Source organism: Coenobita brevimanus, chromosome 81, assembly GCF_032717465.1.
Source record: "Coenobita brevimanus isolate Jiangsu-jjx chromosome 81, ASM3271746v2, whole genome shotgun sequence".
NCBI lineage: Eukaryota > Metazoa > Arthropoda > Malacostraca > Decapoda > Coenobitidae > Coenobita > Coenobita brevimanus.
The window spans coordinates 15590754-15617345 of NC_137034.1; positions in this window are offsets into that span (position 1 = coordinate 15590754).

Sequence of the window (26592 nt, forward strand, 5' to 3'; positions counted from 1 at the left end):
GCCAGCTTAAAAAGGAACGAAGCTGAAGGGGCTGTAAAGGAGGTAGAGAAATTAAATAAGTTCATTATTCAAGGAAGATTAGAAATACAACGAAGCTCTAGCGTGTTCAGTACTAGACATCCCCAAGCTGAATAAAATCGCTTGTAAGTAGCACACATGAAAGGTCTAAAATATAGCATCGTACTGAAGGAATTAAAGGAGACATTTTCTAAACCATTATCTGTAAGATGTCTACCCTAAAATAAATATTAACATCGGGAGATAAAAATGCAATGTTGTCCTTTACAGAGGGGGTGAAAAAAAAAAATGCATCTCATAAGTGTGTCAAAGGAAAAGGTTGTTGGCCGAGTTACATTTCAGTCACACTACACAGCGACGTAAGCCAAAATTTTTCATCCACCTTTTAACAAACTAGACTGTATCATATTAAAGTTCTTTATATTTGTTGTTATAAAAACTGGGGATTTGTAAGTCATGAATCTTACTGCGCCTTCTCTTGCTCAACATTTTCTGTCTGTCTGTCTGTCTGTCTGTCTCTGTCTTTGTCTCTCTCTCTCTCTCTCTCTCTCTCTCTCTCTCTCTCTCTCTCAAACAAGCAACAAACAAGCTGGACAGTATCATGTGAAAGTGCTTTATTCCAGTTGTTAGGGAAGCTGGGTTTCGTTAGTCACGAATCTTACTGCGCCTTCTTTTGCTCTCTCTCTCTCTCTCTCTCTCATCAGTTTTGTCTCGTACTTTCTCTCCATACATTTATCAGGCCTTGTCCTATTTCGCTCCATGAATATCGCACTGTTTACAACGCGTTATCTCCTTCCACCACCAGGGAAGACAGCAGTATCAGTGTAATTCAGAGTTACCTCAGTGTTTATGCTGACACCGTGGCCCTATAAATACTGAGATTAGGTTTTTCCTTCTTCCAGCTCTTCTTCAACTCCTAATCTTCCACATTTTGTAATTCCTCCTCCTTCCCCCTTCCCTCCCTTCTCATCCTCCCCTTTTCCATCCCTTTTCTAACTTGCAGAAGCTTCAGGTCCTTAATATGGGACGTCAGTATGTCGTAAAGCCTGTAAGCTTGTAACGGGAACTTCAGGGGGCTAATATTGAGCTTTGCTAAAGTCAGTAAAGTTTACAGGCGTGAAGCACCTTTTTTCTGAAAATAGTCAGAATGACAGACGAACAGGGTCGATCCTGGATATATTCCCCATTTTAAAATACTGTTGCCGAGGGTCATTTTTCACTTACTATACACCAGCACTGGACGATCTTCAGCAACCTTCAATCGACACCACTCGGGCAGAAACACCAACGTCTCTGTCGTGTTACGATGGGGATACCACATTAGGTTCCAATGTCTTTGCATTATAGAGAGAGTTATTGTGCTGTGTCGCTGAGGCCACATAGAAGAACAGTGCATATGGTGACATATATCACATTCAGATGCTTACTATTCCTTCTTACACCAGTCGCGAATCTGGCGACCTCTCAGCCATTGGTTCGCCGCTTTATTCACTTAACTCTGTACAGACACTTCAGCACGCGGTGTACGTTATTGTACGGTCAGTTAAAAGGGAAGACCCCGATCGTTCGTACAACATACGTCATGGAGTGATGATATAAATGTACACAACCATTGTTGGTATCGGCGCTCTTTGGCTAGCAATGTTTCCTTGACACTACCATTGTTGCTATCGGAACTCTGGCTAGCAATGGTACCTTTACTGTATCTTTGCATACTTTACGCCAATAAGTATTTTCAGCTTAGTTGTGTGTAAAGCACATAAGATTAAGTAATCAATACATACTTCATCACACACATTCATATCAAACATAAAATATTTGTTTCATTTTCTTATTTTCCCCCGTTTTTCTCCGTTCCTGTATCCCTCATTCTACTTGAGCTTTTTCTTTTCCTTTTTTTCATCTTGTCACCCACCCTTCTTTCATTCTCTCTCTCTCTCTCTCTCTCTCTCTCTCTCTCTCTCTCTCTCTCTCTCTCTCTCTCTTTTCAAAGGGCTTCCTTCTCTTACCTCACTGTCCCAAGTTTCTGACACTCTTGTTTTCCTTCCAGTCTCATCTCTCAACCCCTGCCTTCCAATTCTTTCTGTTTTTCTACCTACTTTCTTTCTGCCTGTCTCTTCTTAAGATTCTCCTCCTCCTTGTCTTTTGTGTGCCTGTCCACCGCAATCACTGCCGGTGTTTTGGCTTCGTCCCCACGCCTTTGATCCATCATCCGCCGCACAGCAATAACGACCCATGCACTCAACAACGACCCCCACACTCAACAACGCCCTATACAACGCCCCACATAACGCCCCACACACTTAACATCCCACACACCCAACAACGACCCACACAACGGCCTACACACTCAACAACGATCCACTCAACCACCAACACACCCAGCAACGACCCACACATTCACAACGACCCACACATTCAACAACGACCCACTCAACGACCCACACACTCAACAATGACCCACACGCTTAACAACAACTATCCATACACTCGAGAACAACGACCCACACATTTAACAACCCACACACTCGACAACGATCCACACACTCACTAACGACCCACATACTCAACGACCCACACACTCAGCAACGACCCACACAACAACCCACACACTCAACAACGACCCACACACTCAGCAAAGATCCACGCACTCAAAAATGACCTATACACTCAACAATGACCCTCACACTCAACAATGACCCACACACTCAACAATGACCCACACACTCAACAATGACCCAGCCTCTCTTGTACTATGGTTTCGCCTCACAGACATAAAATTACTGGCAAAAATATTAATGTTCTTGGAAATATTTGACTCTAAAGGGACAACAGGAGACACGGGAGAATGGAAGTCAGTCCTTTCCCTGTCCTTCAAATAACCATACGTCTATTACCCTATCCTGGCCTAAAATTACCCTCTCTTCATCTTGAATTTTGAGTTATAGCAAGTTTATCTCTAGATTATGATACTAGTCACAGAGACTTGCTGTGGGAAGGATGTAGAGCCGTAGTATTGTCTTTCTTTGTCACTGAACTGCGGATAAGAAGCTATAAAAGGACGAAGATCTGGGCCAAGTAAGAGTGAAAAGGGTATAGTGGTGCAGGACGTGACCAACGGAAGAAGGCGCAGGAGAAGGTGAAGGAATTTTACGGGGTGAGAATATCCAAGAGGAGACTGTAGGGTTTGTATCATGTAACATTATTAGTGGCAGCAGTGTGGTCATGAACCATGAAATGTGTCAAAGATTATACTCGTAGCATCCTAGCTTGGGACTCCTATTCGTTGAGAGGGATTATGACATTTAGTATTATTTTAAGGAACGATATTGTAGGAGGAGAGGAGAAGGAGGAGGAGAAGCCTAAGAGTACGTTCACACCAAGGTTACGTAATCTACGTAACAATAACATGTTACTGTAACAAGGTTACATGAAGTTACTGCACGTTCCGGAACACTGTCAAGAACATTATCGCACACCCAGTGGTAGCTGTGGTCTGGTTACAGAACTCCATAAATGTTCCGGAACTGTTTCGAAACATGGCATAACATGTTACTGTAACCTTGTTCTGTAACACAAAGTTACGGAATATTCGGCAGTGTGGACATACCCTAACGGACTGCCTAAGGGCCATGAAGGAAAACGTTACACTTTTAGTAAGTTCCAGTTTTCCCCTAGAGTACGCACCACACTTGTCGAAGTCCACAGTTGTACTTCAGGGGGAACGCAGGCAAGGAAGAAACAAACTTTGTGTACAAATCTTACCGGGCGATAATCGAACACATTTTTGCTTTTCAGTTGCGAGATGGGCATCACACAAGGCATCACTGGCTCTTACATGTGGAAGAACCTGGCAGTATTATTAACATGCACACATACATCTATTAAACGATACTTCATGTAACCACACACACACACACACACACACACACACACACACACACACACACACACACACACACACACACACAAAGTCAGTCACTGGAGTAACTGCCTTTGTTAATTACTGATATTCATTGTCCTTTATGTTATGTGGTATCAGACTTGGATCGATACTTTAGTGCAGTAAGTTTATAGGCCATGACTCAGTAAGAGGCGGCTGGAGATTTTTCAAAAACTGCAATGTCACTAGGGGCATAGGAAGGTCACCAACCTTTATTGGAGCCTGTTTTCAACCCCCTATCAAGCTGAGAGGTGTCCCTTAAACTGAATTAAAATCATGTGGCGGTAAGAAGAAGAAGAAGAAGAAGAAGAAGAGAGAGAGAGAGAGAGAGAGAGAGAGAGATGATGAAGATGGCGATGTTGGTGGAAATAAAAGAACTATGAAATTCCATAATCCACTTTCAGTTTCCGTGCGAAGAGACCCCACCTGTCCTGTGATTGGCTGATGGAGTTTTGCATAATTAATTTACATTAATACATTTAGCAGTCAGATTCATTATGAACCTCACGTAACCATCTCCAATAATCCTGTAACTTGTAATCCGAGCTGCTAAAAGTGATTATAATAGTGTTAATGCTTCCATACATCAGTGGTTCAATATTTTACATATTTGGGTTCTCAAGGTTCACCTAGTCTCCCTTCACGATTTGTGGCAGAACCGATGTTCAACATAGCCAAAGCAAACAAAATGGAATACAGTGGGGGAAAAGGAATGGATGGAGGAAGTACAACAGTATTTTCACTCTTGTGTTCCAAATCTGGTCTTTCACATAATGAATAACATCGTCTGGTGGTATCAACAACAAAAATTAATGTCATTCTACTGAACAGGTAATTAGAGATTGTTTCTGAAAAGGTGAAGACAAAATCTAAACAGTACAAGTATATGCAAAGAAAAAAGGCAGGAAAACACTAAAACATCATTAATTACACCACTGTTATCCACTTAAATCCCTGCAGTGCGGAAGGAGATCGAAGTAGGTGAATATACTGCAGATGAGTAGTAACGTGTATTTTGTCGTTAATGTAAGCGTCAATACCACATGTCATCATTCACAGAGAGAGAATGACAGGGTGCCTAGGCTGCGTTACCGGCCACTCTTCCTCACCTCATCATCTTCCCCATTCCTCCCCTCCATTTCCTTATGTTTCATCATCTTACCATAATTATAATCGTCGCCCAACATAACGTATTAGTCTTGCGATGAGAAGAGAGCAGACTGAGATGGTCTGGACATGTGGAGAGGATGGATGTTGGCAACTGGGTGTGGAGGGAGAGAGGTGTGAACGTTGAGGGTAGGATTACGAGAGGTAGGCCAAGAAAGACTTGGGATGAGGTCATAGTGTGTTGCCTCATAAATTAGGAACTGAACAGAGAACTAGGTACAGATCCAGCTGTGTGCAAGGCCATCATTTTGTGACCAAGGCCGACGCATGGACGTAGGTTGGAGCCTTCATGAACTCACGAATGACCAACAACCAATACCTCTCTGTATTATCAACAACACTCTTAGCAAACGAAAAATGTTTGCAATCTGCTAGGTCTCTGTTGATTTTGACGTCTTAGATCACAACTTCGACATTACTTTAGTAATATTTAAAATGTATACTACTGGGTCATCAACAAACAGTTCACCACGCTAAAAGTCTGGCAATCCTCAGTATACGTGTAAATGAAGGGAAATGTACTGTTGGTGGGTGTGCGAGTGGGTGAGGCAAGTAGTGGGTGAGGCAAATAGTGGGTGAAGCAAACAGTGGGTGAGGCAAGTAGTGGGTGAGAAAAGTACGTGTGGTGGGTAAGGTAAGTACTTGTGGTGGGAGAGGCAAGTAGTGGGTATGTGTGATGGTGAAGGAGGTCTGGAAAGGGAGACTAAACGACAGAAAATAATCTATTTGCTTCACATTATTAATTCAGACTTCTCATTCATTCGCGCTCACGATAACTACTCCCACTCACGATACCCACTCCCACTCACGATACCCACTTCCACTCACGATACCCACTTCCACTCACGATACCCACTTCCACTCACGATACTCACTCCCCCTCACGATACCCACTCCCACTCACGATACACACTCACGCTCACGATACCAACTCCCACTCACGATACCCACTTCCACTCACGATACCCACTCCCACTCACGATACCCACTTCCACTCACGATACACACTCACGCTCACGATACCAACTCCCACTCACGATACACCGTCACGCTCACGATACCCACTCCTACTCACGATACACACTCGCATTCACGATACTTTCCCTCACTTCCACTCACGATACATACTCACGCTCATGATACCCACTCCCACTCACGATACCCACTTCCACTCACGATACCCACTTCCACTTACGATACCCACTCCCACTTACGAAACTTTCCTTCACTTCCACTCACGATACCCACTCCCACTCACCATACCCACTCCCACTCACGATACCCGCTCCCACTCACGATACCCACTCCCACTCACGATACCCACTCCCACTCACGATACCCACTCCCACTCACGATACCCACTCCCACTCACGATACCTTCTCCCAGTCACGATACACACTCCCAGTCACGATACACACTCCCACTCGCAATACACACTCCCGCTCAATACAACCTCGTCACCGGTATTCAATTTCAGATCATTCTTAAAATACTCTTCCCCTTCCACCATATTCCATCCCCACCCCTACTCCCAGTTCCACCTCACCCTTATACCCGCTGCCATTTTCACCCGCCATCCTCACTCCATCCCTTCCATTCTGTTTTCCAGACCTGCCCATAAGCCCAGCCCCAACCTTTTTGCATGAGACTTAAAGCAGGCAACTTCATTTTAGTGCATGAGTAGTAAGGTCATTGGTTGGTTGACCAGTTAACCCATTGAGAACGATGTAACCAACATTTTTTTTTTCTAACAAACACCACCTTTATAATCGTTTATTACCGTTTGACAGACCTGAGCCACTTCCGCAGCTTGTATTCTCGTTGATTAAGGAAGCACCCTAACACCTCTTTCTTAGCGATTTACTTTTGAATTTGGCTGGTTTTTATCTCTTTATAAGTTATATATGCGAAGTAGGGCGATATTGGAAGGATTTATATAAAATCGAAGAGGACAAAACGGTGCAACAAACAAAAAGAATCGCTCAGGAAAGGCGTTAGGGAGCTTCCTCAACAGACGAGAATACGGACCTTAACAGTGACTGCTTGACTCTAGATAAGGCTTAGCTGTGAGGTAGAAATGAGTGTCCTTGGTTACAAGCCAGATTAATCCTTCCGTCTGACTCTCCTTGGCCATCAACTGATCTTAAACACATTAGAGATCTTCTCAGCTTAGAGTAAACGTAATACTGTACAGGGAAAGGATTAGAAATAATCTTCATTTCCCTCAAATATAATAAGGTATTTTCTATACAGGCAGCTTAGGAGAAACCTTTCTAGTGATGTTCAGTTTCAGTATGTTTAATGGGGACTGACGAGGTTTAAGTGATGACATGAGTCAGGTGGATGGAAAGGACCCAGGTGGTGAAGAGTGGGCAGGATTGGCTGGGGTGGGTGTGAATAGTGGGCCTTGATGGGGAAAAATGCCTGTGAAGATAGACATTTGTATGACGAACTTATGATGTAAATTTCTTGAATGGGGGGTGGGGTTAATCATGAGCCACGGAGGCAGGGAACAATGGAGTGGAATGGCTTGGGGTATTAGTATGGCAAAGTGGATGAAGTACAGTACACTCTGAATATGAGATTTGCTCGTTGGCTGCTGTTAGAAATGGAGAGTATAAGTGGACAGTTTCAGCCACGAGTTTTCAGCCTTCATGTGAGTTGTCATCCTCCATCCTCCCATCATGCCCAAACCATCTCAGTCTACCCTTCCTCTTCACAGCACTAATAAGTACTAGTCCCATCCTTCCTCATAAGTCTTAATTACAATCCTAGCGTCCGTCCCTCAAGCTTCGGATTCAAAGACGCACTACAAATCCATCTGATCATTGTCATTTCTGCAAGTTTGAGCCTACGAATATCTTCGTCCTTTACTGCCCAGGTCTCACTACCATACAGCATTACACTCCAAACACATGACTCACACAAAGATTCCGTAGCACGGAGGGAGAGCCCTCTCAGTGTCAGGAGAGGAAACAGCTCCCTGAACTTACTCCAACCACTCCCTTCCTTAGCCACAGCCCCACCTCCAGCATATAACATGTCCCCTAGGTAACAAAACTCAGTCACACACTCAAGAGACTCACCAGCAAGATCATTTCTTTCACGTCTGAGAGTCTCTACCTGCTCTACCGAACACACCGGACACACCGCATTATTTCTCAGCCTACCACTAATACCACTACATCTCTTATCCAGCCACTTATCACAAACATTGCGCAAGATGGAGCTACTTCCCACAAACTTGTGGCAAATTGCATATGGCCAAGCTCGCTCTGTTTTGCCACTGCGACCACCAGTCCTGGAAATAATCATGTTTGTTGTATCTGCATTTGCTCTCAGACCCTTGTGCCATATTCTGTCTCTCCACTTCCATAATCTTTCATCCGATTCCCTTTCATTCTCTGCAGTCAACACCAAGTCATCAGCATACAACATCTCCCACGGAAGTTCATTTTTGAAGACACGTGAGTTAGCTTCATGCACCAGACAATAAAGGACTCAAGACTGTTCCCTGATGCGCACCAACATTCATGGAAAACTCATCACGCAAATCACCATGCTCTCACACTTGGGTGCAAGCACTCACATACACAGCCATGACCACTTTAACCAACCAATTTTGTTTGTAACCATTTGTTATAATATGTAGTATGTACTGTAAGTATAGCATGTAAGTGCATTGTAAGTGTGATCTAAGTAGGGCGCTATTGATCGCTTACTAAGGTCTGGCCTGATTCAAATTCTGCTGAACCTTGAGTTTAAGACCGCACCAGCCCTACCCGGCTCTTCCTCTGGCAGTTAGCAACAGCCTGGGGACGAGCAAGGGTGGTGATCATACGGCTGTGTGGAGATTATAAGGCGGTGCTTAATATATTATCAGAAAACTACTCCAGGACCATGAATTCACCTACGATTGACGTAAGGGGGATATTTCATTTAGTGGCAGCGGTGGGATAAACGTGATTTCACGTCTTCTGCGGGCAATCTCGGCTGTATTGTTCACACTCTCACGCTGCTGTTTTTCCCACAACGACACACACTCTATCTCCACTCCAGCCTCCAGCCCCTTTTGTAGTCTTGGTGTGGTTCTTCCATGGTTACGGGATCATCCTTGAAGTTTTGGTGTGGTTTTGGGACTTTCCTCCACACCAACACCCCACCTACCACCACACCACCACAGCCACATAAGCCTCACTACCTGCCTTAACTGCCAGTCTTGTGTGACCTATTATTATCTCGCTGTACGGGGTTAGTTTTAGTCCCCTCAAACCCCAACCAAATCCCCACTCCAGAAAGTAGCCTCCATCTGCCACCCAATGCCGTTACATCATCATCCCCTCCCCCCCACCACACAGCCCTGACATCATCCAGAGAGTGTGGCCACTCACAACCAGCTACGTTACACCCTCATGCTCCTTCTTAAGCAAATGGAGGAGGATACAAAAGTACCTCCCCAACATGCAATGGTAATTGAGGCAGCCACTACCATGAAGGCGACGAGTTCCGAGATGCACCAATTGTTCTGTGGTACTCAATGGGTAGCCGAAGTTAATGGAGAGCTTATGGTTTCACTAAACAATTTTGCAGATTTGTGGGGTTACCTAAGATTTATTAATTGGCTTACAGACCACCAGAGACAAATAGCACTACAAATTGGCTTTATCCCCGGTGACAAAATAGTTAACATCTCAAAGGCCATAACAGAAAGGTTGGGATCAGACTTCACTTGCCAGGCCAGTTCTCACACCTCAACCTCTCACTCTGAGAGCAGTACTGCGAGAGTACTGCACACCACCACTACTTTATTAGATTCCTCACATTCGTGGCCAACTACGAAAAGAAAACCTAGCAATCGGACTCACAGTACCGATCACCATCTAGCGGTCATGACAACTCTACTGAGCGACGAAGGAAACACTCCTCAATAGTGTGCTGGCCTGCGGTAATGTAGGTCATCGAGAGTCTAGATGTGCACGCAAACAAAGATTGTTTTGCTCACGGGAACAGCAGCATTCACGTTCGCGATCCCGTCGTCTTACATGCAAATATCACATGAATAGTACAACTCACTCCACTGATAAGTGTCATTACCTTAAGAGCCGTCAGTCAGGGGAAGAGGAGCGCTCAGATCAGAAAAATGTAACCTAATAGGAAAAGATCCGCCAGTGCCTGAAAGTAATGTAACAGAAGATCAACTCCCCATTTGCCAGGTGGGACCCATAACTTTAGGCCTAGTCATTCTAGGATGGAGCGAAGGGGTACAAAACTCTTTCTTTATGGACACCGGATCTATGGTAAATTTGATTTCTGATTCCTCTCTAAACAACATTAGGGGAATAACTAAATGGGTTGGGTACCTCGAACTGTCTGACATTCGCCTATGCGGTGTGGATGGCTCAGAATTTCAGGTTAAAGGGAAGGTCACCTTGGAAATCCAATTTGATAAAGCCTTAAAACCCTTCGTTGCCGAATTTCACGTAATCTTAATTATCCAGCGGATATTCTCATTGGCCTTCTGCCAATGGCTCAACAATCAATTGCCCTCGTACTGCCTTGTCATAGCATAGATATCAACGGTTTCCTGATGTCTAGCATGGAACACCCAGGCCCAGAACTCTCCCAGATAAACTCAGTTATTCACTGTCACTTGATTCCACCATTAACTGAGCATAAAGAGGTAAACACTGCTACCTGAACAGCCAAATTCGCTAACATCTAGTATTACATCCTCTGAGCATTTACCAGTGGATACACCCTCTGAGTATCCAACTGTAGATTGTATCAACCCCTCTACCAGTGGCACATTTGCCGACTCAGAGACGTCTCATTTAACTACCCCACATAGCGTGAATGATGTTTTATAACACACAGAGACAAGGCGTGCAGTAACAAATCAGTGCACAATTTTGCACATAAATTTACCAAAGTCTCTGTTCGTGTTGTGGGTGCGAAAGCGGGAGTGGATGTACTAATATTACCTGAGATTTGTTGTGTGAATGGCCTAGCTTATGAGTCAGCATTGTGTACGGTGTTGGAGGATAGTTTACGCTACTTGTACTTAGCCAACATTACTAATGTCCCACTTAAGTTGCGTACGGGGACACAAATTGGTGACTTCTTGGTATAGCCAGCAGCTGTACACGTGTGCCAAGGTTTCCCGCTCTCTGTTGCAGATGTGTGCTCAGTTACTCAGTCCACTGACATTCCACCTAATCTTGACTCTCATGTGAAACAGAGTGATTTACCCAGAGTACAGAAGTCAATTGCTTAATATCTCGCGAGACTATCGTGAAGCCGTAGCCCTACCCGGTGAGAATATGGCAAAAACGAGCTTAGTACAGTACCAAATTACATTACTGCCTGGAGCTCAGCCAGTATATATACCTGCCTACCATTTACCACACAGCCGGCATCAACAGGCTGATCGTCTTATTCAGGACATGTTGGACAATGAAGTCATTGAACACTCTGATAATCCATCGAACAGCCCACGATTTCTCGTTCAAAAAAAAAGGTGATGAGTTACAACCAGTGATAGATTACAGATGCGTGAATGCACTGACTGTCCCAGACAGATTTCCAATTCCTGTACTCACTAATTTGCTGGAATCCTTAGGCAAAAACAATTGTGTTTTCTCCTCCCTAGATCTTTTGAGTGGCTACATGCAAGTAGAAATGGAGGAATCAACTCGTCCTATCACTGCCTTCAGCTCCCCATCCAGGCATTACCTAACCGTAGACTTCCATTCGGCTTGAGAAATGCATCATCGGCGTTCATGAGGCTAATTCATACAGTCGTCACCAGCATGATAAGTCACTCAGTCTTTGCTTATCTAGACGATGTCATAATCGTTAGTCACTCGGTAGAGGAACACTTAGAAAAATTGGCCGAAGTGTTCACTAGACTCAAACAAGCTGGACTTAAAATCAAACTGTCAAAGTTTCACTTCTTACGTGTGTGTGTGTGTGTGTGTGTGTGTGTGTGTGTGAGAGAGAGAGAGAGAGAGAGAGAGAGAGAGAGAGAGAGAGAGAGAGAGGGAGAGAGAATGTGTTTGTGTGTAACAGTATGTGTATGTGTATGTGTATTTGTATGTGTATGGATGTGTATGAATGTGTACATGAAAGTATGTGTGTGTGTGTGTGTGTGTGTGTGTATGTGTGTGTGTGTGTGTGTGTGTGTTTGTGTGTGTGTGTGTGTGTGTGTGTCAAAGAGAGAGAGAGAGAGAGAGAGAGAGAGAGAGAGAGAGAGAGAGAGAGAGAGTGTATGTGTGTGACAGTATATGCATGTGTATGTGTAAGGATGTGTATGAATGTGTATATGAAAGTATGTGTGTGTGTGTGTGTGTGTGTGTGTGTGTGTGTGTGTGTGTGTGTGTGTGTGTGTGTCTCACGGTACAGTTAGTGACATGGACAGTCGGATTAGGTGTCATTGTTTACCTTGGGCTAATGAGAATAATTACCTTTAGCCAGGCAGCGGTCGCTTTGTTCCCCCACCACAACACCAACACACTTCACAACTGCCTATTGTAACCATGCCAGGAATTTGGTTCAGTAGTTCCTGTAAAATACTCCCATAACTGAAGTTGAATAATTGCTAATTATATTTTTTAAAATCTGGTACGTGGATAGATGGATATCTATCTAAACAGACAGTTAGATAAAAGGACAGATAGATAAACTTTGAATAACTGGTAATTCCACTAGATCCGACATTGATGACACTAATCTGTGGCCACTAAATTCATTCGTGTCAGTTGCTATGGATTCACCACGCTAATTTTCAAAGTCCAATGGAGAGAAACACAAGAGAGGCGGCAGGACTTTTTGATGCTGACTGTACCCTCGATAAAATAAAGTATCGGCAGCCTATCAGTGTGAGACATTATGATACACGGACTATGATTTACGGGAAATGACACGGTTATGTCGCTTTGTATCCTTCATTTTATATTACATTTTACAGATATATAGCTGGATTCGTCATAGCAACATAGTACTACCTGGCAACTCGACCATTTATGTGAATTAAACAGGCATGCCAACACTACCGACTGAACCAGAGACCAAGCATTGCACATCTTGTCCGACCCCAGGGTGATGATACTTTTTTTTTCTTGTTGAGCGTACTCATCACAATCTCTCTCTCTCTCTCTCTCTCTCTCTCTCTCTCTCTCTCTCTCTCTCTCTCTCTATATATATATATATATATATATATATATATATATATATATTGCCAGACGCCATAATCCCGTATGGGGTGGCCATTTGACTCTGAGTTATTTGTTTTACAGGGAGGGGCACTAACCCTCCACCAACCCACTTGACCCGTAGGGAGCACGTATGGTTGGTTATATGGTTACCACCCAGCGTTGTAAATGGTTCCTTGGCTTACAGGAAACCATTTGGCTTGTCACTCAATGTAAAGCCACCTGTAACGGAAAGAAAAGCATTAAGTAGTGACACGAAAGATGGGAGAAATAGGAAGAAAGGAGGGCAGGCACAGAAAAAGAATGATAAAGGCTAAGGAAGAAGTAGGCAGCATTACATCAAGTGAGTGGATGATGGTCTATATAAATGCTGGTGGGGGCGCTCACCATCCACTCACTCGATGTAGTGCTGCTTTAGGGTGTCTGCCCTTTCCTCTCCTCCATCCTTCTTTTCTTCCATCCTCTTCTGTATTTCTTTCCTTCATTTTTTCCTCGTCCTTCTGCCTACGGGTGACTTTACACGCCCTCTTCTATTTTTCTTTCCTTCATTCTTTCCTCTTCCTTCTGCCTGTAGGTGACTCTACACTGCGTGACATGCCAACCGGTTTCCTATACACCAGGAAACCGTTTAGTACGCTGGGTGGTAACCATATAACCAAATTTGGGCTCCTGGTGGTTTAGTGGGTGATTATAGTGCTTCAGTCAGATTGAGCCGGTGAAGGTTTATATCCAAGGGATGGTTTGTGTTTATTGCTCAAGTAATGTCACTCAGGGATGAGTGAGGCTGGTCACTCTCATCATAAATGTCACGACCAACTTGCCTAGCCCCGGACTTGTACGCTCCTCATGGGGGGCAACGTAGGATTGGATGATGGATGGATGAATGGGTACAAAGAAAAGTATCTGCCCACAGTATTTAAGGAAAATTAAGAGAGTGAACGATGCATATTGAGAAGTGCATGCCAGTTTTTTGGAGACATTATGCGGTGTCTCGTTCATTACAGAAAAGGTCGCACCCATCCGGGCAAATACCAGGGTATGAGTGAACAGAGGCAGCCCGAGCCAAATGTGAGTAATGGAGGTGTTTTGGCATCTTTATCACAACTTATAGGTGCTATGGAAGGTGCTGTAATCTATAGTTCCCTAAATACCTCTAATTCTGTAAGCATAATCTCATTAAATGTACGTGCTTGCAATTGGGATGTCTTGGTACATTAAAAAAAAAAAAATAGGTAGGCCGGTGTCCAACTCTGGCTTCAGAAACCTGCCATTACTATCTTTAGATAACTACTGACTAAGGGAGTCACTGGGAAGAAGGGAGGCTGGGTTATGCGGGTTTTTGGTGTGGGAGAAGGCAAGTGCGTCCGGGATTTGGTGTGGTGATGGTGGTGGTGGTTTTGGTTGATGTGCTGATGTGGACTGGAGTGTAGGAGGAGAATGTGGGAGAAAAGAATGCAATGGAGGAGAAAGAAGGGGAAGGAAAGGAGGAGGAGAGAGGAGAGGGAAGGGCACAAGGAGAGGGAACGGAAGGCAAAAGGAACAGAGGAGGAAGAGAGATGGAGAAAGTGGCAGGAACAGGAGAAAGATGAGGAACAAACAGATGAAAAGTAATAAGGAGGGAAAAGAAGAAGGGGAAGGAAGAGAGGAAAGAAAGGTAAAACAAGTGGAAAGAAAATAAGAATGCATCAAATAAGGCGAGAGGGAAGAAAAACCGAGAAGAAAGAATGACGAAAGAAAAAAGTGTAAAGAAATTAGGATGAATGGGAAGAGGGACGTAATGGATAGAAAACGGAAGAGAGAGGAAGTAGTAGATCGGAAGGAAGGAGAGGAGAGGAGAGGAAGAAGCAGTTCGCAGGAGAGGAAAACAAAGAAGAAAGGGGGAGGATAAAGGAAGGAAGAGGAAAAAATGGACAAGAAACAGACTGCCGAGAGAGATGGAAGAAGACGAGGAAGAAGAAAATAGAAAACGAAAAACAGATTTTGGAAAAGCGAAAGGAAAAAAAAAAAAAGAGCATGAGAAAGCAGGAGAAGAAGGGTAAATGGGATATGATGGAGAGAGAGAGAGAGAGAGAGAGAGAGAGAGAGAGAGAGGGAGAGAGAGAGATTTAACGATCTAAGATTTTTTTCCTTCGAGAATGTGGGGGGAAAAATCGAACCATAAGTGGGAGGGAGAAAGTTGATAAGAATTCCTGGAAAAGAGTAAAAAAGTAAGAGTAAAAGAGTAAAAAAAAAAAATTTTCTTCCATGATATAGTCACTGTTCATATTTTACACGACTGATTTTCCATTTTTTATACGCGCTTTACTGTAGTCATGTATTCGCCCGATGATTTAACCCGCCCCGTCCCGACCACTTTTTCACCACTGGTACCCCCCAATCCCGACCATTTTTGGACCCAGATTTTTTTTGCTAAAACTTTCGCTTTGGGTCAGAAACAATGGTCAATCATGAAGAAAGTGTTCACCGGGGTCCATAAGTGGCCTAAACAGGTATACCTTCGTCACACCAGGTACCGTGTTCTCTGTAGGTGGTCTGAGGCTCTCACGTTTTCTATGGTATTATATGTCTGGGAAACCAATGAAAGTAAGTAGATATGTATTTATTACAAACATAAAAACATGTGATACAAGAGTAAATTGGATTTTATACAAAAATAGAGCTGAAATAAGCATTGTACCATCGTGTGAACCGAGCAAAATCGGGCAGACTGTTCACGATGAATCGCTAACATTCCTGAATCATGATACATATTTTTTCTACTTACATAATACATCTCCAATAACATTATACCATTTTACATTTTATTGAACTGTTTTTACGTATTCACAGGCCTTTCAATAACATTTACCGTAATGTTAGCGCTTATTTACGTAGTGAGTGAACTCGCTGTGACTGTTGTTTCAACTCGTATTGTGTCTTTTCAACTTACATAATACTTTCCTAATAACATTATACACTTTTCCACTTTTGAGAACTGTTTTGAGATAGTTTCAGGCCTTACGTAAATATTTAGCGTAATAATAGTACATAATAACACAGACAGTGAAGTCACTATGACTACTATTTCAACTTACAACCTATTTTTGTACTTATATAATAATTCTCCACTAACATTGCACATGTTTCCACTTGATGTAATTGATATCACTTAATTTGAAACCTTACTATTCTACTGAGCGTCATATTATCGCATATTTACACAGTGAGTGTTATCGCGATATCATTTGTTTCATCTTACACTAGTATTCAACTTATAAATTACTTTCCTACTAACATTACACCCTTTTCCACTTTATATCATTCCTATCACATACTTACTGACCAGAATGTTCTACTGAGCGTAATATTTTCGCAGATTTACACAGTGGGTGTACTCGTGACATCAATTGTTACAACTTACACTATTTTTCAACTTATACGTTACTTTCCTGCTAACATTACACCCGTTTCCACTTTATATTCTTGCTATCACATATTTACTGACCAGAGTGTTATACTGAGCGTCATATTTTCGCAGATTTACACAGTGGGTGTAGTTTTGATATCACTTCTTTCAACTTACACTATTTCTCAACTTATACATTACTTTCCTGAAAACATTACACCCGTTTCAACTTTATATAAGACTTAGCACATACTGACTGGCCTTACCATTATACTGAACGTCATATCGCCATCCCACACAGTTTCAGTAGTGTAGGAAGTTATGGTACTCTCTGAAACATGGCTGAAGGCACAACGCAACATTGCACTCTGCACACTCGTACCTTGTGTCTTTTCTCTGAGTGGCTGGTCTGACTGTCGAGTGCTTGCATACATGGCAGCGGGGCTGGGGTTTACGACGGTTTAGGTCGGAAGGGATTGTGCTAGGATAGTGGCGTCCTGCGAGGCGTAGGGGAGTCTGGGCAGCCATGGAGGTGCGGGTGCAGTGTGTGGGTCTGTCCTGGGCATGCCTGGCGATTATTTCACGTGCCAGCTCCCTCACAAACCCCTCAAAGGTCTCTGATACTCCTGTTGTCATGGCATGCAGGTAGTGTGCGTTCAGGACCGTGATGTCGAGCAAGTGGAAAAAGAGCTTTTTGTACCAATTCATCGTGGTCCTGGCACAGCCAACACTGGAAATCATCGAGTCTGACTGATCCACTTGCCTCATGTTCAGATTATAGTCCAGTACAGACTCGGGTTTCCAGACGTTGCGCCTCCTCTCGCTACGGTGATCAACGGAGTCTGTGCGGTGCATCAGGGGGCTGTGTACAGTTGATAGGAGGCAAACTTCCATGTTGTGGTTCCACAGGGTGGCAAGGATGTTATTTGCCTGGAAGAAAACCACCTCGTTCTTGTCAAGTTTCCTCCCTATCTTGACCATATGGCGACGGTTTCTCTTGACTGTACCACAGACTCCGGTGTCATGTTGGTGGAGGAACCTAGCGAGAAGAGGGCTAGTGTACCAGTTGTCCAGGTACAACACATGACCACGATGAAGGTACTCCTCTATCATTGTCTTCACCACGGCCCCTGAGAGTCCTATACTACGATCTTCTGTTATATCTGTCTGTGCGCCCGTGTACAAGACTATGTCTTGCACATAACCAGTCTTACAGTCACACATAACAAAGATCTTGAACCCGAAACGGTGTCTCTTGCTGGGTATGTACTGGCTAAAGGAAATATTGCCTCTCCACGACACAAGACTCTCGTCTATGACGAGGTCTCTGTAAGGATAAAATGAGGAGCGGAACATTTCCCGTAAATGATCAAATACCAGCCTAATTCTCCTCATTTTATCAGTGTTATTTGCATTAGCTGGATCTTCTGCATCAAAAAAGTGGAGGCGGCCGAGAATCTCCTGAAATCTATTACGACTCATCACCTTTCCAAAGAAAGGTGTGAGGATCATTGGGTCAGTTGTCCAGTATGCAGGAATTTGGTTTTTTCTTACCACACCCATCAAGAGAACCAGGGCAAAAAATAAGAACATCTCAGAAATTGTCACAGGATAGTCATATTGCTGGGAATGCCTGCTCGTTGTTCCCAAACGTTCACTTTCACGGCGCTGTGTTCGTGAAAATATGTTTGTCTGTTCCACTATGCGCCCCACAAACGCCTCCCCAAAGAACAAGTGGAAAAAAATCCACCCTAGCGGAACCCGCATGCACACCTGGAGCCGTGCAACCAGACCGCCACTCCTCAGTGAAAGGGTAAATGATGGGAGTAAAATTACTCCCATCTTCCCAGTTCCATGAGACACCACCGTCTCCAGCCACGTCCCCATCATCGCCTTCGTCAGGGTGGGGAGGTGAGGGTGGTGGGGGAGGTTGGGGAGGTGGAGAGTGGCGCCTTTCATCACTCGCACTTCTCTTCCCTCTCCCTTTTCCTTTACCCTTTCCCTTCCCTTTCCTTCCTTTCCCCACATCCTGGGGCTGTGGGGAGGAAGTTTGGGAATATTGTGGGGCGAAAGATGTGCTGGGGAGTGGCTCCACCTCCTCTCCCCTAGGCCTACGTGCACCACGTGCTCGTGCTGCCTCCCTCACACCACTTTCCCTTTCACCCCGCTCTCCCGCCACACCACTTTCCCTTTCACCCCACGCTCCTGCCACACGACTTTCCCTTTCACCCCGCACTCCCGCCACACCACTTTCCCTTTCACCCCGCACTCCCACCACACCACTTTCCACTTCCCCAGACAAAAGACTTGGACCATACCTTATTTGTCTTCTCGCCCCACCTTCTGATCCTCGGGGTGAGATTTTCTCCTTACCCAACCACGAGGCAATATCACGTCCTAAGCCGCCGTCATCGTCATCATCCTCATCCTCGTCCTCATCAGAATCGGGATGGAGAGAGGTCCGTGCACGTGGTTGGGGTGCAGGCTGGCCTTCCCTTGCCTTACGATATGTCACATACCGCTTTTTCCGGGGCAAAGGGACCTCCTCATCACTGCTTGTTATTTCTTCCTCTGGCTGGACGTAATCTCGATCCACCACATCATCATCAAGTGGAGAATCACTATCTCCAGTGAAGGCCTCCAGGGCGGATGCTATTTCGTCGTCTGAGAGACCTTTACGCGCCATGGCTGACCTGGGTCACTGCTAACAGGTGAGTGACCGAGACAAGGGCGAGCGCGGGTCACGCGGGGTCTGGGACGCTGCCCGCCTGGCGGCAGGTAGGGGAGGCTTGAGTAGGTGGGCGAATCGAAAATCTAGCGCAAATTTTGAAAATTGTGGAAATTATGAACCTTGCAATTGCAGGACGTTGAAGTACGTCAATGGGATTGGCAGTGACAAAACGTGAGGACGTGGAAGTACGTCGACGGGACGTCGCGGGTTAAAGTGAACATTTTAGTCTTAGTATATTAGTTTCTTGTCCACCATCTCTCAACCTTCCCCCTTCCCCTTCACACACACACACACACACACACCAATACCCAACACCCATCATAGTTCTTTTTATATATCTTAAACAAAGCATCTTTCGGACCAATTGCCCGTCCCATCCACATGTGTCCAACCAAAGAGGAAATTAACACCAGTAGGGAATTGAGAGGCTGCGCACTTTGGATATTTTAGCTTCGGTACAACGAAAAAGAGACGGAAATTCCAGGGTTTTGACCACTGTCTTAAAGTATAAGATACCGAAATAGAAGTAGGAAACAGAGGATGTGTGTGTGTGTGTGTGTGTGTGTGTGATGAAAAACTGGGTGGAATGAAAGGTTACGTTTAGAATTCCGGGAATGAATGGAAATGGGAATTTCTTTGGTGGACGTGTGTAAGGAAAGACAATTATTCATTATTATCTAATATTAACTCATACCTAAATATATATGCGAAATGGAAGATGATATTGGTCACCTTTGATACCCGCACACACCCCTGCAGTATTCAGATTAAAAGGAAAAAAAAAAAATTTGCCTATTGAGCACTAAAATTACTGTACACCCTTCTGACATACAGGCCGTCCCAGTACAGGTAACTGCCCATTTCTCTTACTTGCTCATTCGTGCCATATTTACGGCTGTTCAGATACGACGCAGCTACACGGTCGACTAGTACTCTTGCACTGGGTATTTGTGTGTGTACTGTATGTATGTATGTATGTATATATGTATGTACAGTATATATGTTTTCCATTCCTCAATACACCACTACCCCATAAGGCCTCGAGCCCAGCCTTTAAAACAGCAGTATATGGGGACTCACTCACCATTTACTAGTGAGTGAATGAGTGATACAGTGAGGGACACGCACTGTATTGGACCATTCCACTGAGAGCACAAAGAATTCAATGCAAAGGGGTCATAAAGGAGAATAATATGGCTGAGAACGTGTCTCTAAACGAATGAGTCATAAGGCCAGAGACGTTTTCGACACAAGCGCATTATTTTGAGTCTGGTAAAACAGAAATGCAGTACCATCATTAGACGTCTTCATCAAGTCAGCGGGTTGTGCAATCAGTGGCAATGGTCTGGGAATGGACACCCGTCTCATGGCAGGCTGTTTGGTCACTCCACTACGGTGACAGGTTTTATGTCCGGGACATCTCTGTATGACCGATCTGTCCATCCGTCTCTCACTAACGTTTTTCAGAATCGAGGTGTTTAACATCCGTAGACTTTACAGCTTTAGCGAGACTCCATATTAGGGTCCTGCAGCACTCCTTTCACTTCCGTAGTCCTTAGCCACCCTAGCAAAGCCCCATATTTGCGTCCTGAAGCCCTCGCTTCTGTTTATTAGGATTACTTTTTGGTCTTGTTCTCTTTCATTTGGTTTTATATAAGATCATTTCATTGTACATTGGATGGATGTTTTAAAGGGGATACATGGTCTCCATCAGCCCTTCAAAACAAAGATAATTATTCTATATAACTTTGCATTTGATCTTGTCCACCCTGTTACGTAAAGGGTTAGTGCATGTTTCATTTAGTTATATACATGATATACATAATCCATACACAGTGTGTATATCAGTTTCTCGACACAATTTAGGCATCCTACAGACACCATCCGTCACCTTACACAAGTTATTAACTGAATCTTCGCTGTTTCGTCGTCCACAAGTGTCAGTAAGAATGGCTTACGCGTTATGCACAGCTTCAGTTATTGGAAGAGCCATACAGTTATGTTTGGCATCAAAGCGGTATGGAAACCTTCAACATTCTGAACAATAATAGCCTAGGAGAAAAATCCATATACTGCCAAACTGCTAATATCTGACAGACACATCTTTTCTGTCCTATTATTAGTTAACACAGTCCACAGATGAACTACTAACGGTGCTGTATATTCATTTACAAACTGTTGTACAACTACCGATTGCCGGATCACCAAACAGTTTTATAACAGATGCCACACCGCTACAGTTCTATATTGACTACAACTTCCAGCGTCCAATATTAAAACATTTTCTGACGTACTGCTGACAGGAAATACAAATGAGGTTGGCTGTGTCGTGGAAATACTGGTATATCTATTCACATAAAAAATACATATATTACTGAACACCAACATCTCCCCAACTACTAAGCAAATATGTCACTCTTACATGACTTTCCTACAGCCTTTGTGTACCACTAAGCAGTAGGCACTGTACAGTACTTTGTTCCGGCTACTGCCACTGTTATTGTTTTACCCAACCAATGGGTATATTCCCTACGGACTTGCTTTATCTGCTCTGTGCCAGCTGCCCTGAATGTTTCTTTTTTCTCAGACGCCATCCATTCCCTGAGTAACAATAGTGTCCCAACTCCTTTATACACACGCGCACGCAGAGGCTGTCTCTCTCTCTCTCTCTCTCTCTCTCTCTCTCTCTCTCTCTCTCTCTCCAAGGATGATAGACTTCTTTGTGTATAGTCCTTCACACTTTCTCTCTCTCTCTCTCTCTCTCTCTCTCTCTCTCTCTCATTAAGAATGGGAAGACCGCTCGTAGAGTCAACGTTCAGGAAATACAATCATATTTCATTACCACGAGTTCCTTTAGCAATAATGGATACTTAAAAGTGAAGAAGTCAAACAATCTTCAGTGATACCTTCAATTAATTTTACTGCATTTCCTCGTTTTCTCGTCGGTTAAAGTAGTTCCTTAACACCTTTTCCTAAGCGTTTTATTTTGCTTATTACATCTTACTCCTTACTGTCCTTCTTTGTGGTACATAAATGCTTCCAGTATCGCCGTAGTCTGCATAAACAACGTACAAAGTGGCACTGATAAGCCTTATCCAAAAATAAGTCATTAAGGAAGAGGTGTTAGTGAGCCTCCTTACCCGACGAGAATACAGGCCCTTGTCTGTGCTTGCCTGTGATGGTGGTGGCCTGTGATGGTGTAACTGCCAATAGCTGTAGTCGTTAAGGGGGGTGATGACTAGTGATAGGTGATACAGAACCAGCATGCAGGTATATATGCACGTGTAACGACCCTGCTGACAGCCATTACTGAATAACGATGACAGTGACAGCAATCACGGCTGACACCACTACGACGCCGTCGTGGTGGCAGGGTGATGCCGGCGGCACTGTAGTGTTGGCTGGGAAGTGGTGTGAGATGTGTGTGTGTGTGTGTGTGTGTGTGTGTGTGTGTGTGTGTGTGTGTGTGTGTGTGTGAGAGAGAGAGAGAGAGAGAGAGAGGGATGGGCAAGCAAAGTCTGGTTTTAAATAACAATCATACAGACCCGTCGGAAGAGTTTATGTGAATTTTGATGGAAAGCCAGTAGAGAGAAACTGGAAAACAGCCAATGCAAGAGGATTAAGTGGATTACGTGGCTTAACCTTTGCATACGATAAAGAGCGAGTGGATTAATTAATATACAGATTATCCACACTAATTGGCTGTTAAGTTCAGATTTCGACAAGCCGTTTATATGTGCGGCAAGAATTTTTCAGGTAACAATTGATACATGAATATTATGACAAAGGTAGTGGAAACTGTGTATGTGTGTGTGTGTGTGTGTGTGTGTGTGTGTGTGTGTGTGTGTGTGTGTCCTAGCTTTTATATTTTATTCTTTACCATTATCAAGCCTAGGAAAAATGTTACAGTGAAGGGGTTAACAAACGCTTCATAAATGCAGTTATGGTACCCACATACACTGAGTCTATATCAAACTCTAATATCTGAAGAGAGAGAGAGTGAGAGAGAGAGAGAGAGAAACTAAGTTATTTAAAAAGTCAGTATTCATTTATAAACAAAGCTACCTGAAACCAAGATAAGTATTTGTTATTCAGTATATATATATATATATATATATATATATATATATATATATATATATATATATATATATATATATATATATATATAGTACTGTGGTTTTCTGCTACACATCTGTATTTACCTCAACGCAGTTTTCATCACAGATCGTAACGATACCGAGATAATATGCAGATAACAGGAAACGTGATGAATTGCAATTTCTATCAATTATTCGGCAGGGATGATAATGCAGCAGATGCAGCAGTAGCAGAGTGGGGTGTAGAATGTACTCCATGCAATTAACAAAGCTTACACAAAATGATGATGAAATTTACACAAGAATGTTTATCTCTGTCAGTTTGGCCGGTATTATTTCGATAAACCTTCTCATCACCAATGTTTTGAGTTTTATGCGTCACTTAGGAAGTCTGAGTATTTTAGCCATTATCAGTAACATTTGCTGATATGAAGCGTTTATGTATGGCACTTTAAAATAATTGTCGTCAGCAACAGATAACCCAGATATATTGTCACCTGAGTAACTTTACTAAAGATTAACTTACTCCCATTTTTATCTTTAAAAAATATGAACAGATACAGGAAAAAAGTAGGGGCTGCTCTTACCTAGGGTTTTAAGACGACACCAATCCCATAGCCAGTGGCGTACCGAGGGGAGAGGGGCATGCTGCCTTCGCCTTCCCTTTTGCTCTCTCTCTCTCTCTCTCTCTCTCTCTCTCTCTACATATATATATAGATAGATAGATAGAAAGAGATAGAAAGTTAGATAGATAGATAGATAGAGTATATATACTGTATATTTTGTCATACTGCCCAGCATTCCTTTCTATTCTGCTGAAGCTTAAAAAAAGTGGGCGTTTGAATTTTAGTAGCATAAGGTTTTTGGAGAGACTCAGTGGCACAGAGTACTTAAAAATGACTTAGAATATGCAATACTTATGTCATAAACCCATTTCATATGGCCACAGAATTATTATAAAAGTGGCCAAAATGCAAAACTTTCTCTGGGGGGATGGGGCTTACACCCCCCCCCCCCGAACCCCCAGCTGTACAGGCTCGCTGCACTCGCCAAAGTCAAAGGCTGCACAGTTAAAAGAAAAAAAAAATGGGCTCCCTCCTTTTCAACTTTCTGGGTACGCCACTGTCCATAGCCGTTTGCAGTGATGGGGATTAACTTTGTGTTTTAAAATTACACTTGCACTCAGTTGCCCATACATGTTGAAATATCGAAATTAAAGCTCTGCTCTGACCCCTCCTCCCCCCCCTCTCTCTCTCTCTCATAACGGTGGAAGGATGGGATAACTGGACTGTAGGATTAACTGGTCAATCCCGCAAATTATCATTAATAATCCCATAAAAAATGTGGCTTTGCGTGGTGGTGAGTGGATGGTTCCAGATGGTTACTATGGCAACAGGACGCTTAACACACACACACACACACACACACACACACACACACACACACAACAGAGAGAGAGAGAGAGAGAGACTGTTGACAACTAGGACGTAAGACCAATTCCAGGCTGGAACAGGGAAAATTTGAGGATCTGAATTTTGTTAGAACTGTTTTAAATGATACTGTACTTTCATAACCCAAGAACATGACATAAACTACTCATACTCTCACACCAGTTCTTTGTGAGTCATCTGTATCACGTAATTAGTATGGACAGTGTGTACTGATGTGGAAGTGGTGGCGTGTAATGGTGTGTGACTCCATCTGTTGTCTGATGCAAGAGTACTGGGCCTAAAAGAACAGACTAGGCCGGGTTTGTGGTGATAGTGGTGAGGTCACTACTGTGGCAGGAGGTCTGTGTATGTTCAGAGACACTCACACAGACAGACAAAATGACAATGTCGTAATTTTTAATGGAGCTGATTTTGGGCAGAGCCTAGACAGATTTGGCTTATAGGATAGAACAAACTGTCTAGGCCAGGAAAAGATGAGGCTACATGAAAAAATAACACGTACAGTCACAGCCACTCGTCTTGTTGCTTACAGGAATCTTTCGATTCGACAAGCATGTTGTTCAATTTCGTGTTTATGGCTGTCTATCTGTTTGTTTGTTTGTCTGCACTCTTCAGGTCACAAATCTGCGTCAGTCGCTCTGAAAATAATTCAGATGGTAGATATCCATAAACCCTGAAGGTCAATTGTTTTTCATCAAAATGGCCCTGGGCTGACTGGGGAATTGAATCCCTATCTTTGACATGGAGCAAATTTTCAGAAATTCATGTTTCCGTCAGTTCTCATCAGATCTTCATGAATTTTTACGGACACATAGAGGGTGGCAATGTCTAACGACAGACACAGTCGGATCCATACGGGAAGCGCTTTGCCTATGGCATTCATTTTGTCTGTCTATAAGCACACACATACACACACACACACACACACACACACACACCTTGAGCAGTAGGAGTATTCTCGTCAGTTAAGGAGGTTCCCCAGTCCAGCACCTCTTCCTTAGTGATTTATTTTTGGATATAGCTGGTTAATACCCTTTTCACGTTATGTATGTGGAGACTAGCGATATCAGAATTATTTATTCAGCACGGAGGACATTATGGTGTAATAAACAAAATTAAATCCTTTAGGAACATGTGTTAGGTGCTTCCTTAGCGATGAGAATACTGGCCCTAAGCTGTACAGTGTACACTCTCCTGTCAGCGTAATTCCCTCACCACTGTCACCCGTATCCTACCTGTGAATTTCACCTTCATTAACACCTGTTCCTTCATTTCATCCCTAAGTCGCTGACATTCAAGTTTCCCTTTTATTTTCCCAGTCGGAGCCTCCATCCCAGTTCCTCTTCGCTTTCCTCTATAACATCTCTTTTATCAGATATTTACCACTCATATATCTTTTATAATTTCTCATTTTTCTGACACTTTCATCTTAATTTCATCATGTCAGACACTTTCTCCTCTGATTTCTTCATCAATTCCTCTTCTCTCGGACACTTTCCCCTTCACTTTCCTTTGTAATCCCTCTATGGTTAGGTACTTTCCTCTTCCATTCCTTTTTTGTCAGACCTTTTCTCCTCCACTTTCCT